Raw genomic sequence first — 14,565 nt, forward strand, 5'->3', positions numbered from 1 at the left:
TGAGGATAATGTTACTTCTTGGGGAGAGTCAGAATATAACAATACTAAACTCATTCTAAAAGAAATACTGAAAAATCTCCTCTAAATACGAAAGAAGTAAGAAGATATAGGATGGAGAACATCATAATTGGAAAGAAGCCAGTATACATATCTAAAAGGAAAGGGAAAAAAAAACCTATTTGTAAAAGCAATGATAAACCCAAGGAACAGCAAAAGGATAAACATCAAGATATTAAATATAAAAACAAAATCCTAAAATGTGGGGATGGAAAGTTAAGAAAATCAGGACTCTTTTTTAAGAATGTGTTTGAACCTATATGATTATAAGGCTAGATGAAGCAGATAAAGGATATACTTGAAAAATACTTGAAAAAACAGTGAAACCACAAATCAAAACCAAACAGTATATGCACAAAAATGAAAAAGAAGGGAAAACAAGCATAAAATAAAAGGAAACCATCCAACAAAAAACAGAAAAGAAAGGAACAAAGGAGAAACATAATCAACTGGAAAACAAGGTTTAAATGGCATTAAATACATATTTATCAATAATTACCTTAAATGTTAATTGACTGAATGCTCCAATCAAAAGACATGGAGTGGCAGACTGGATAAAAAAGGGAGCCTTATAAGAAACTCACCTTAAGGGAAAGGACACATACATATTGAAAGGGGATGGAAAAGGTTATTTCATGTGAATGGAAATGACAGGAATGTGGGAGTTGAAATAAGCATATAAAGACAAAATAGACCTTAAAACAAAGGCCATAAAAAAACACAAAGTGCTCACTCTGGCAGCACATACACTAAAATTGGAATGATACAGAGAAGATTAGTATAGCCCCTGAGCAAGGATGACATGCAAATTTGTGAAGCATTTCATATTTTTCCATGTTATAGGGGTGTGAGAAGGAGAAGAGAGAGAGAAGGGGACAGAAAAAATATTCCAAAACATAATAGCCGAAAATTTCCCTAACATGGGAAAGGAACCACCCACTAAAATCCAGGAAGCACAATGAGTACCATATAAAATAAACCCAAGGAGGAACACCCCAAGACACATATTAATCAAACTGACCAAAATTAAAGACAAAGAGAAAATCTTGAAAGCAGCAAGGGAAAAGAAACAAATAACATACAAGGGAACCCCAATAAAGTTATCAGAAGATTTTTCAGCTGAAACTCTGCAGGACAGAAGGGAGTGGCATGATATACTTCACGTGATGAAAGGAAAAAACCTCCAACCAAGATTACTCTACCCAGCAAGGCTCTCATTTTATATTTGAAGGGGAAATAAAAACCTTCACAGTTAAACAAAGGCTGAGATAATTCAGCAACACTAAACCAGCCTTACAAGAAATACTAAAGGAACTTCTCTAGGCAGAAAAGAAAAGACAGCAACAAGAAACAAAAATACCACAAATGACAAGGCTCACCAGTAAAGGTATATATACAGTAAAGATACAAAGTCATCCATGCACAATTATACCACAAAATCAGAAATCATGAGAAGAGGTGGGTACAAATGCAGGACACTGGAGATGTATTTGCAATTAAGAGACCAACAACTTAAAACAATCTCATATACATATAGACCCTTATATCAAAACTTTAGAATAGCTGCAAACCAAAAATCTACAATTGATCACAAACAAAGAAAAACCAACTCAAATACAACACTAAATATAGTCATCAAACCAGAAGAGGAGAGAACAAGAGAAAAAGGAAAGAAAAAGGAGCAACAAAAACAAATCCAAAGCAATTAATAAAATGGCATTAAGAACATACATATCAATAATTACCTTAATGTTAATGGACTAAAAACCCCAACCAAAAGACATAGACTGGCTGAATGGATACAAAAACAAGACCCATATATATGCTGTCTTCAAAAGACCCACTTCACATCTAGGGACACATACAAATTGAAAGTGAGAGGATGGAAGAAAATATTTCATGCAAATGGAGATCAAAAGAAAGCTGGAGTAGCAATACTCATATCAGACAAAATAGACATTAAAATGAAGAACATTTTAAGGGAGAAAGAAGGACATTACATAATGATGAAAGGATCAATCCAAGAAGAAGATATAACAATTTTAAATACCTATGCACCCAATACAGGTTCACCACAATATATAAGGCAACTGCTAACAACCTTAAAAGGACGAATTGACAATAACACAATCATAATGCAGGACTTTAACACCCCACTTATAGCAATGGACAGATCAACCAGACAGAAAACCAAAAAGGAAACACACGCCCTGAATGATGCATTAAACCAGATGGACTTAAGAGATATTTATAGGACATTCCATCCAAAAGCAACAGAACACACATTCTTCTCAAGTGCACATGGAACATTCTCTAAGACTGATCACTTCCTGGGTGACAAATCCAACCTCAGTAACTTTAAGAAAATTGAGATCTTATCAAGCATCTTTTCGGACCACAACGCTATATGACTGGAAATCAACAACAAGAAAAAAATCTGCAAAAAAAAAACCCCAAAACACAACCACGTGGAGACTAAACAAGATGCTACTAAACAACCAATGGATCACTGAAGAAGTCAAAGAGGAAATTAAAAAATACCTAGAAGCAAATGACAACAAGGATACAACACTCCAAAACCTATGGGATGCAGCAAAAGCTGTTCTAAGAGGCAAGTTTATAGCAATACAAGCCCACTGCAGGAAACAAGCAAAAGCTCAAATAAACAAGCTAACTTTATATCTAAAACAGCTCACTTGAGAGAGAAGAACAGACAGGACCTGAAGTTACTAGAAGGAAAGAAATCATAAAGATCAGAGCAGAAATCAATGATCTAGAAACAAAGAAAACCATAGAAAAGATCAATGAAATGAAAAGCTGGTTCTTTGAAAAGATGAACAAAATTGATCAACCCTTAGCCAGACTTATCCAGCAAAAAAGAGAGAGGACTCAAATCAATAAAATGAGAAATGAAAAAGGAGAAGAATCAACGGACATCACAGAAATACAAAGGATCACAAGAGACTACTATTTGCAACTATAATAAACAAATGGGACCTAATCAAACTTCAAAGTTTCTGCACAGAAAAGGAAACCCCAAACAAAACGAAAGGACAACCCACAGAATGGGAGAAAATTTTTGCAAGTGAATCGACTGACAAGGGATTCATCTCCAAAAATCTATAAACACCTTCAGCAGCTCCATACCAAAAAAACAAACAACCCCATCAAAAAATGGGCAGAAGACCTAAACAGACAGTTCTCCAAAGAAGACATACAGATGGCCAAAAAACACATGAAAAGATGTTCAACATCACTCATTATTAGAGAACTGAAGATCAAAACCCACTATGAGGTACCACCTTACACCAGCCAGAATGGCCATCATCCAAAAGTCGACAAACAATAAGTGCTAGAGAGGGTGTGGAGAAAAAGCAACCCTCGTACACTATTGGTGGGATTGTACATTGGTGCAACCACTGTGGAAAGCAGTATGGAGATGACTCAGAAAACTAAACATAGAACTACCATTTGATCCAGCATCCCACTCCTGAGCATCTATCCAGATAAAACCACAACTCGCAAAGACACATGTACTCTGATGTTCATTGCAACACTATTTACAATAACCAAGACATGGAAACAACCTAAATATCCATCGACAGAGGAGTGGATCAAGAAAATGTGGTACATATACTCAATGGAATATTACTCAGCCATTAAAAGGAATGAAATACTGGCATTCTTAGCAACATGGATGGACCTAGAAACTATCATGCTAAGTGAAGTCAGCCATACAATGAGATACCAACATCCAATGCTTTCACTGACATGTGGAATCTGAAAAAAGGACAGATGGAACTTCTTTGCAGAACAGATGCTGACTCACAGACATTGAAAAACTTATGGTCTCTGGAGGAGACAGTTTGGGGGTAGGGGGGATGTGTTTGGGCTGTGGGATGGAAATCCTGTGAAATTGGATTGTGATGATCATTATACAACTACAGATGTGATAAATTCATTTGAGTAATAAAAAAATTGAAGAAAAAAAAAGAAAAAAGAAATGGAAAAGGAATTTCCATCATGGCTCAGTGGTAACAAGATCTGACTAGCATCCATGAGGACTAGGGTTTGGTTGCTGGCCTCACTCAGTGGATTAAGCATCCTGGATTGGTGTAGGCCAGCAGCTGCATCTTGGATTGTACACCTGGCCTGGGAATTTCCATATGCTGTAGGTGCAGACCAAAAAAAAAAAAAACAAAACAAAAAAAAAGTAGAAATCTCAATGGGTATTGCAGAAATATAAGCAACCATAAGAGAATGCTATGAACACTTATATGCCAACAAATTTGACAACCTTGAATGTAATGGACAACTTTCTCGAGACTACAGCCCACCAAAACTGAATCAAGAAAAAGTAGATCATTTGAATAGACCTATACTTATAGAAAAGAAATTGAATATGTAATAAAAACACTTCCTACAAACAAAAGTCCAGGACCAGATGACTTCACAGGAGCATTCTACCAAGCATACAGAGAAGAAATTATATATATCTTTCTTAAACATTTCCAAAAGATTGAAGAAGGAATACTCCCAAAGACATTCTATGAAACCTTCATCACGCTGATACCAAAACCAAAGATACTATCTAAAAAAGAAAATTATAGGCCAATATCTTTGATGAATATAGATGCAATAATTCTCGACATAATTTTAGCCAACCAAATTCAACAACACATAAAAAGCGTCATACACCACAACCAAGTGGGATTCATCCCAAGTTCACAAGGATAATTCAACATATGCAAATCAATCAATGTAATATTAACAGAAAAAGAAAAATCCAAAACCACATAATTATCTCATGTGGAGATACAGAAAAAACATTTGACAAAATCCAACAACCATTCACATACCAAAGTGGGTATAGGAGGAACATAGCAACATAATAAAAGCCATCTATGACACACCCACAGCCAATATAAAACTTGACAGAGAAAATCTGAAAGCTTCCCACTAAAATCAGGAACACCATTTTTATTCAACATGGTATTGGAAGTCCGAGCCATAGAAGTCAAACAAAAGAAATAAAAGGTATCCAAATTGGAAGAGAAGAGGTAAAATTGTCCTGTATGCAGATGACATGATACAATATATAGAAAACCCTACAAAGTCCACACAATAACTACTCGAACTGATCAATGAACTCAGCAAAGTAGCATGATACATTATTAACATTCAGAAATTGATTGTATTGCTGTATTCTAACAAAGAAATATTTGAAAAAGAATACAAAAATTGTAAGTTTTAAAATCATACCCATAAAAATTCAATACCTAAGAATAAACCTAACCAAGGAGGTAAAAAACTTACATGCAGAGAACTATAAAACATTAATCAAGGAAATTAAAAAGGTTTCGAAGAAATGGAAAGATATCCCATGCTTCTAGATTGAAAAAATTACTATCATTAAATTGTCCATACCATCCAAAGCAATTTACAGACTTAATGTGACCCCTATCAAATTACCCATGACATTTTTCACAGAACCGGAACAAACAATCCCAAAATTTTTATGAAACGATGAAAAACCAAGAATTTCCAAAACAGTCTTGGAGGGAGGGGGGAAACCAGCAGGAGGCATAACTCTTCCAGACTTCAGACAATATTACAAAGCTATAGTAATCAAGATGGTGTGGTGTGCTACTGGCACTAAAACAGATATACTGACCAACAGAACAGAACAGAAGGCACAGAAATAAACCCAGATACCTGTGGTAATTAATCTTAGATAAAAGAAGAAAGAAAATTTAATGACAAAAAGACAATTTCTTCAGCAGCAGATGTTGGGAATACTGGACAGCTGCATGTAAATCAATGAAACTAGAAAACGCACACTCACACCATGCACAAAAACAAACTCAAAATGGCTTAAAGATTCAAAATATAAGAGAAAACACCATAAAACTCCTAGAAGAGAACATTCTTTGACATAAACTGTTCAAATGTTTTCTTAGATCATTCTCCCAAGGCAATAGAAATAAAAACAAAAACAAACAAATAGGACCTATCAAACTTACAAGTTTTGTACATCAAAGGAACCCATAAACAAAATGAAAAAAAACAACCTACAGAATGGAGAAGATAGTTGCAAATGGTGTACCCATCAAGGGCTTAATCTTCACAACATACAAATTCATACAACTCAATACCAACAAAAAAAAAAACAAACAACCCAACTGAAAAGTGGGCAGAATACTTTAGGTGAAGTGAATGAAGACATTTCTCCAAAGAAGTCATATGGATGGCCAGCAGGAACGTGAAAAGATGCTCATCATCAGTAACTATTAGAGAAATTCAAATTAAAATTACAATGAGGTACCACCTGACATTGGTCAGAATTGATATCATTAATAAGTCAACAAATAAGTGCTGGAAGGGATGTGAAGAAAAGGGAACTCTCCTTCACTTTGGTAGGAATGTAAATAGAGACAACCTCTATGGAAAACAGTCTGGAAGTCTCTCAGAAAACTACCATATGATCTAACAGTCACACTCTTGGGCATATAACCAGACAAAACTATAATTCAAAAATATACATGCATACATATGTTTATTGCAGCACTATTCACAATAGCCAAGACATGGAAACAACATAAATGCCCATCATCAGATGAATGGATTAAGAAGATATGCTACATATGTACAATGGAATACTACTCAGCCATAGAAGAACAATATAATGCCATTTGCAGCAGCATTGATGCAACTAGAGATTCTAATATTAAGTGAAGTAAGTCAGAAAGAACAACAAATAACCTATATCACTTATATGCAGAATCTAAAATATGGTACAAATGAACCTATTTATAGAACAGAAACAGAATCACAGACACAGAGAACAAACTTGTGGTTGCCATTGGGAATGGAGGAGGGAATGGGATAGACTAGGAATTTGGGATTAGTAGATGTAAATTTTTACATTTAGAATGGAAGGGCAATGTTCTACCATACAGCACAGAGAACTGTGTCCAGTCTCTTGGGATAGAACATGGTGGTGGATGATATGAGAAAAAGAATGTGTCATCGTGCTGTACAGTAGAAAAAAATTTTTTTAATTAAAAAAGAATGCATGGTATACCTACAAATGTAATAAAATTCATTAACTAATTTAAAAATAAAAATAAATAAAAGTTGATTGAAAGTTTTAAAAAAAAGAATGGGTGACATGAATGGGTCACTTTGCTATACAGCAGAAATTGACACAACTGTACTTTAATAAAAAAAAATTAATGGATACCTTATAGGAATTCCCAGGAATATTAGGAAACTTTTCAAGGATCTTGACATTCCACATGAGCATGTGATAAGATTCAGGAAGCCAATGTAAATCACTATCAGTGTGACCCAATCCATACCAATGAGCTGATCTGATTTACAGAAACACGAGATATACTATAAAAGCCCTCCTCTTTATTTTTATTTTTTATCATTTATTTATATATTTTTTTCTACTATAAAGCATGGTGACCCAGTTACACTTACATGTATGTATTCTTTTTTCTCACATTACGTGTTCCATCATAAGTGACTAGACAGAGTTCCCAGTGCTACACAGCAGGATCCCATTTCTAATCCATCCTGAAGGCAACATTCTGCATCTATTTACCCCAAGCTCCCAGTCCCTCCCACTTTAAATTGAGCCCTAAAATAAACTGGTAATCACATATCAAGACCTCAGAGATATAAAGGTGAGAGCCAGGAGAGTCATTCATGTGTTAGGAGTTGTATATAACATCTCCCAGCCTTTATCCCACGCTACATGTCTTGAGATGTTAAAATATAAGGGTAAATAATATATTACTCTTGTCCTCTGATCCAGTATTCCTGTACCATATTTAAGCATTATCAATGCCACTACTGATATAGACATGGAAAGATGAGAAATTCCTACTACAAACCTTCTCTATGTAATGTATCTCAAAGACATTTATTAGAGTTCTCACAGTAGAAAACTGACAGAGCACAAGAGAAGGATAAAGGTATCTCCCGTTCATTGATGTTACTTGTTTTTTCTTTGACCTCCTGGGTCCCAGCCCTGTTACTGTATAACCTAATATGATTACTTCACACCTATCAGATTCAGAGCATCCTACTAGTCAGTGTGCAAAAAGAGAAGAGTAATCCATAACCCCTGTTCTTAAGACACCCCCTTTTTTAGGAAAAGAAAAAAAAATGTGATTATAAACTCTATGAGAACAAAAGCTATACCCATTTTATTTGCTGAGCTATTCTCAGGATATATGCCCATTTTATTTGTTGAGCTATTCTCAGCACATGAGACCATGTGCCTGAAACATAATGGCAGTCAATAAGTTTTTAGTTATTCACTCAAAATTAAATCAATAAGATGACCTTTATATCCAAAGGTGAAAGTTTGTGTGAGTACATAAGAAGAATAAACTAACTTGATAAGGTATGTGTGAGTGAATACGGGGTGGTAGTAAGGTGGGCAAGTCACTGGCAACATAGTGGTACATCTGGGACTAGAACATAGGTGCCCAGATTCCTAACTAATTGTCCTTCCCTATACACTATACCACCCTGAGTTTGAACTCAGGGTGGTGGAGGGTATTGATGACAATGACTCACCCTGAAGAGTTCTCTGCTCTCTGCAAGGGCAGTACTAGCCAGTCTCCAGGTGAGGGGCATGCTGAAGAAAGACCCCCCACCTTGTAGTGTTTTGACCTCCTCAGATACTGGGATGTGTGTGAGTAATACAGAGGGTCCACATTCCAAAATCACCAACTTATGCCAATAACGCCCTCCTCTGAATATGAAGTTGATACTCATGTCCATGTCAATTCTCCCAGAGAAATCTGAGGCAAAGCCATCTCGAAAGCAGTGATGGTTGAGGAGCTGGTCTGGGAGTTCCTTGGAGCTGATATAATAGCAGGTTATATCTTGAGCCGCTACCAATTTCCCTAATAAAATTGTGGCCTCTTTTGTGAAAATGATAGGCGGTGAAACCTCCCTGTATCAGCAGCTCCAGGGCAAGTTCTCCTCTGGGCATAGACGGAGAACCTGGACTCAGTGGGGGCAGAAATACATCTCTCATCTCTGTGATTGATTAATTGCAGAGGGTTTTTCCTTCTGGGAATGACTGTGAACATCTTCATTCAGCTCAGTATCTGGCCACCCATGTTCCCTTAATATCTGACACATTCCTTTCACAAGGGCTGAGGTGACATTGGGATTTGATGTCTTCATTTCCCACACACTCATGACTGACAGCCATAAGTTTTTATTCACAGAAAACAGCCTTCCTCTGTGCCTGAGTTATGAAGGTGGTTCTCTAGGCCAATTAATCCTATATTATGTGTGATTTCTCACCAAGTACCTAGCTCTGAAGGAGGGGTTGTAATACTGTTCTGCCTATTTTCATGGCCCCAAAATGTTTTCCCATTTAGCTGAGATGAGGCCAATTGGGTGGAACTACATTTTAAAAAAAGTTGAGGTATAATTAACATAAAACATTTTATTAGTTTCAGGTGTATAGCACAGTGATTTGATATTTGTGTACACTGCAAAAATGATCACCACAATAGGCTGAGTTACCCTCTGTCACCATATAAAGTTATACATTTTTTCTTGTGATAAAAACTTTTAAGATTTTCTCTCTTAGCAACATTCAAATATGCAATACAATATTATTAACCATGGTCACCATTTGGACTTATCTATTTTATAACTGGAAGTTTGTACCTCTTGACCGCCTTCATCCATTTTGCTCACTCCTCTCTGGCAACCACAAATGTGTTCCCTGTATCTAATAATTTTGTTTTGTTTTTTAGGTTCCACTTTTAAGTGAAATAATAAAGTATTTATCTTTCTCTCTCTGACTAATTTCACTTAGCATAATACCCTCAAAGTCCATCTATATTGTCACAAAGTGCAAGATTTTATTCTTTTTTATGTCTGAGTAGTATTCCATTGGGTATGTGTGTGTGTATCTGTCACATCTTATTTATCTATTCATCTGTTGATGGACACTTAAGTAGTTTCCATATCTTGGCTCTTGTAAATAATGCTGCATCAAACATGTAGGTGTATAAATCTTTTCTAATTAGTATTGTCATTTTCTTTGCAAATATACCCAGTTTTGGATTGTTGGATCATATTGCCATTCTATTTTTTTTTTTTTGAGAAAACTCTATATTGTTTTCCAGAATGGCTGTACCAACCATCCACATGGGCTCCCCAGAACCACTTCTTTTAAGTTCTTTGAAATGGAAGTATCAAGCGTCTAGATCCTCTCTGCTTGCTCTAGGCTGCCTCTTCAGAGTTAGTCACCCAAATTTATAGCAGATCTATAATTGGCATGGCAGCTTATGTCCTGGTTCTGCTGTATTTATTCAGTAAATGTTCTGTAAAATCATATTATGAAATCAAAACAAGATCTTAATAAATCAGAGTATGTGAGATTTAGCAATAGAATTAAGAAAACATTTCTGGGGGGAGACATTATTCCTGTTTCCCAAGATGAGCCTTGCTTGGCATCATGAAATCCTGCCCCTTAGTCCCTTGAGTGGCTGAGAGTTCTACAGCTCCACAGCTAGACAAAATGTACCCTGGGATTGAACTGAATTATAAAGTGTTCCTTAAATTTCCTTTGTTGTCAATCAGTCAGTACTACTCTTAAATATGCCCAGGTCCTGTTTCCCCATCCCACTAAGCAGTGGGATGAGCATGGTTTAGTTCAGTTTCTCACAAACTGATCATTGTAGCAGATTGTTCAACCATCTCCCTTCACGACACCCATTTTGAGTGTGGAGTAAAGGGAACCCTTCTACACTGTTTGTGTGAAAGTAAATTGGTACAAACACTACAGAAAACAGTATGGAGGTTCCTCAAAAAAACTAGAAATAGAACTACCACAGGATCCAGCAATTCCACTCCTGGGCCTCTACCCAGAGAAAACCATAATTCAAAAAGATACATGCACCCATATGTTCATAGCAGCACCATCTACAATAGCCAAGACATGGAAGCAACCTAAATGTCTATTGACAGAGGAATGAATAAAGAAGATGTGGCACATATATATATATATAATGGAATATTACTCAGCCATAAAAAAGAATGAAGTAATGTCATTTGCAGCTACATGGATGGTCCTAAAGATTATCATAAAAGTGAAATTAGTCAGATTGTGAAAGACAAACATCACATGATATCACTTACATGTGGAATCTAAAAAAAAGTACAAATGAACTTATTTAGAGAGCAGAAACAGACTCACAGACTTGCAAACATATGATTACCAAAGGGGACAGGTTGGGGGAGGGATGGACTGGGAGCTTGGAACTTGCATATGCACACTGTGGTGTAGGTGATGGCCAGACAATGGGGACCTGCTATACAGCAGAGGGAACTCTACCTGATATTCTGTGATGGTCTATATGAGAAAAGAATCTGAAAAATAAGAGATGTGTGTACATGTATAACTGAATTACTTTGCTGTACAGCAGAAATTATCACAACATTGTAAATCAACTATACTTCAATAATTAAAAGTAAAAAAAATACCCCCCTTTGATCTGACACATCACACAGCCAGTGCAACCACATTACGCTTCCCCAATGTCTGCTCCAATTTTTCTCTGGGACAGATACCTTCTATTTGGTTCCAGAACCCCTTTCTCAGCCTTTCCCATTCTCTTCTGTGCCCAACACACAGCCCACATGGGGTACATCAGAGGTCTCTAAATCCAGTATTGGACTTAGCTATCCAGGGCACTGCCAGGGAACCAAAGTGAGGGAGGAAAATGAAGTCAGGATACTTATTTTCTCATTATTTTCTGCACAGTGATCACAAGCCAGGTGTCTCCCTCCAACAAAAGTCTCAATCTTCTCTCCTGAACCCTCTGGTTCTGGAAATAACTCCCTCTTCAAATCCTTTTGGGATAGGCCTGTCACTAGATTAAGTTTACTACACTGTCCATGGAATTGCTGAACAATTTGCCCACACCCTTTTAATAATCCCTTTATTACATCATTTTCTTTTTTTATATAATTTTTTATTTTCCCACTGTACAGCAAGGGGGTCAGGTTATCCTTACATGTATACATTACAATTACATTTTTCCCCCAGCCTTTCTTCTGTTGCAACATGAGTATCTAGACAAAGTTCTCAATGCTATTCAGCACGATCTCCTTGTAAATCTATTCTAAGTTGTGTCTGATAAGCCCAAGCCTCCCACTCCCTCCCCCTCCCATCAGGCAGCCACAAGTCTCTTCTCCAAGTCCATGATTTTCTTTTCTGAGGAGATGTTCATTTGTGCTGGATATTAGATTCCAGTTATAAGTGATATCATATGGTATTTGTCTTTGTCTTTCTGGCTCGTTTCACTCATTATGAGATTTTCTTATTCTAATTTCAGTTTACCATCCTCTTCCTGCCCTACCCTAGACTTATATGCTTACTTTTCTAGAACCATTTAGGGCTTCTCATTACACTCACAGACATTCTTCACTATTCTTACCAATAGGTGTTCTTTTTACTATGCTCTTGTTCCTCCATGGCAAGAATGTTTGCCATGTTCTTGTACCATTTGCAGCATTATACTTCTTCATATCTATTCCTCCTTCACTTCAATAAATGTTTTTAAAAGAAATTATATATATATATAATATACATAATAGAATATGTATTATATATAGCATATATAATATATAATATAATATATTCTGTTTATAGAACTTATAGTTTATATATTACAGAAAACTGATGTATATAAACAGAAAACTGGTATCTTTTGCTATAAACATACATTTATGTTTATGTTTATTATGCCATAAACATAAATATAAAATACCCAAAGCTGCTTTATTGTATTTTTGTGTCCTTGCTTTGCTGCTTAACCTTCAAAATCTGAGGGCTCCTGCTTTGGTAAAAAGAAAGATTAGTAAATGTTAGAACAATATTAAAGAAACTGTCCTTTGTATAACAAAGGACTAGGCATGAAAATTACCTGCTTTTCAATTCTATGCTCTCTGCATCATGTCCATAAACTGTAAAATTCTGTCACATCCCACTGTGATCTCTGTCCCATGCTTTTGGAAGACTGGCTCATTTTTCTTCACTAGGCGTTGAAGGTCCTCCCTGTTCTGACTTGAGACAATCTTCCCGCCTTTTCTCTCCCTAACCCTTGGTGAGTTCTATGCCATACCTGAGTTAAACACTCTCCGTACCCTCCCTCGTCCTCCCTCTTACCAGTTCACAATGATATTCCTGAGCTACTCACCCTGCAAGGTCTGCCCAGGGATTGCCTTCTCCTTTCAGCTTCCTTTGCTCCCCGGGCTGAACCTTACCTCTGTCTTGCCTGTGTTTGCAGAGCACTTTGTTATCCCTCTCTCCTGCAGTCTGAGTCTATATAACTTTAGCTGGGTTTTTCTTATGCGGACCATCTCTCTTCCGCCATGCCATAATCCTATAATTAGGATGGAAAAAATAGGAAAAGTGAGAGTGTACTGAAAGCCTGACTTACTGATGATAGATTCTTGCTTCTTCTGCCGTCAAAATAAATTACCAAGACTTTTTCCTGAGTCTCTAGGAAACTTGTTTCTGGAACACTTTTCAGTGCTCACTGAAAATTACAGAATGCTCATCATTATTTTGGTAAGTTTTCTGCTATATTTTAAGGAAAATTAGGTAGCAAGCATAGCATAGGGCCTAGATAAGCAGCTACCAAGGCTGAGATCTAGCCCTACACCGATGAACTTCCATATAAATATAAGTGGGCCACTTTATCATCTACTTTGGGCCCCAGGGTCTCTGATTATTTACATAAAATCCATCACCCAGAGACCTCCCATCTGAGGAGAGCATGACAGGGGGCTCCAGAGGCCCATTGCCTGGGATTAAATCCTGGCTCAACCCTTCACAAACTGCATGATCCTTGGAAAGTTCCTTAAACTCTGTGGATCTCAACTCTAAAGGGGGCTTAATATGAATATGTATCTCAGTAGGTGATAATTAAATAGATATCAAGTGATTAGGGTAATGTCAACACATAGTGTGTGTTCTTTGTATATATATATGATTATATAGTAGATATTGTCAGCTGTAGAAGGAGGAGAAAAAGGAGGAAGGCCCGACAAGTACCAACGTCTCCTTCCTTGATAAGAACGGCCCTTGGCCAGCCCACATCTACCCAGGAGTTGATTCCTAGGAAGACAGGGGACCCCTGAGAAGCTGGGTGTGATAACTTTGCCTTGCTGCTGAAGCCACTACCTTTTCCTCTGGTCACCTTCTGGGTGGACTCAAGGATATCCCAGTCCTCAAAGGTCAAATACAAGGTGTTACAGTGTCTTGGAAAGAGAAATGAAGGAAGAAAGAATCTGGCTCCTCAGCAACTAGACCCTGGAATCTTCAGGCTGGTCAGTTGTTCTTTGGTTGTCAGTGTGCCACTTAATTCCCTTTCATATTATATGGATGGATCATTGTATGATTTTAATAATCCCACTGTCAACAAATACGTGCTGAGCACCACCATGACGGAG

General features: G+C 36.9%; 1 non-coding gene across 1 annotated transcript; it reads left to right on the forward strand.

Annotated features, from left to right (window-relative positions):
• The first annotated feature begins 782 nt into the window (after positions 1-782).
• LOC125134860 (U6 spliceosomal RNA) lies at positions 783-889 on the forward strand. The gene has a single exon (XR_007136847.1). It is a non-coding gene; the product is annotated as a U6 spliceosomal RNA (small nuclear RNA).
• The last annotated feature ends 13,676 nt before the right edge of the window (positions 890-14,565 follow it).

Source organism: Phacochoerus africanus, chromosome 8 (genome assembly GCF_016906955.1).
Source record: "Phacochoerus africanus isolate WHEZ1 chromosome 8, ROS_Pafr_v1, whole genome shotgun sequence".
In the NCBI taxonomy this organism is placed as follows: Eukaryota; Metazoa; Chordata; class Mammalia; order Artiodactyla; family Suidae; genus Phacochoerus; species Phacochoerus africanus.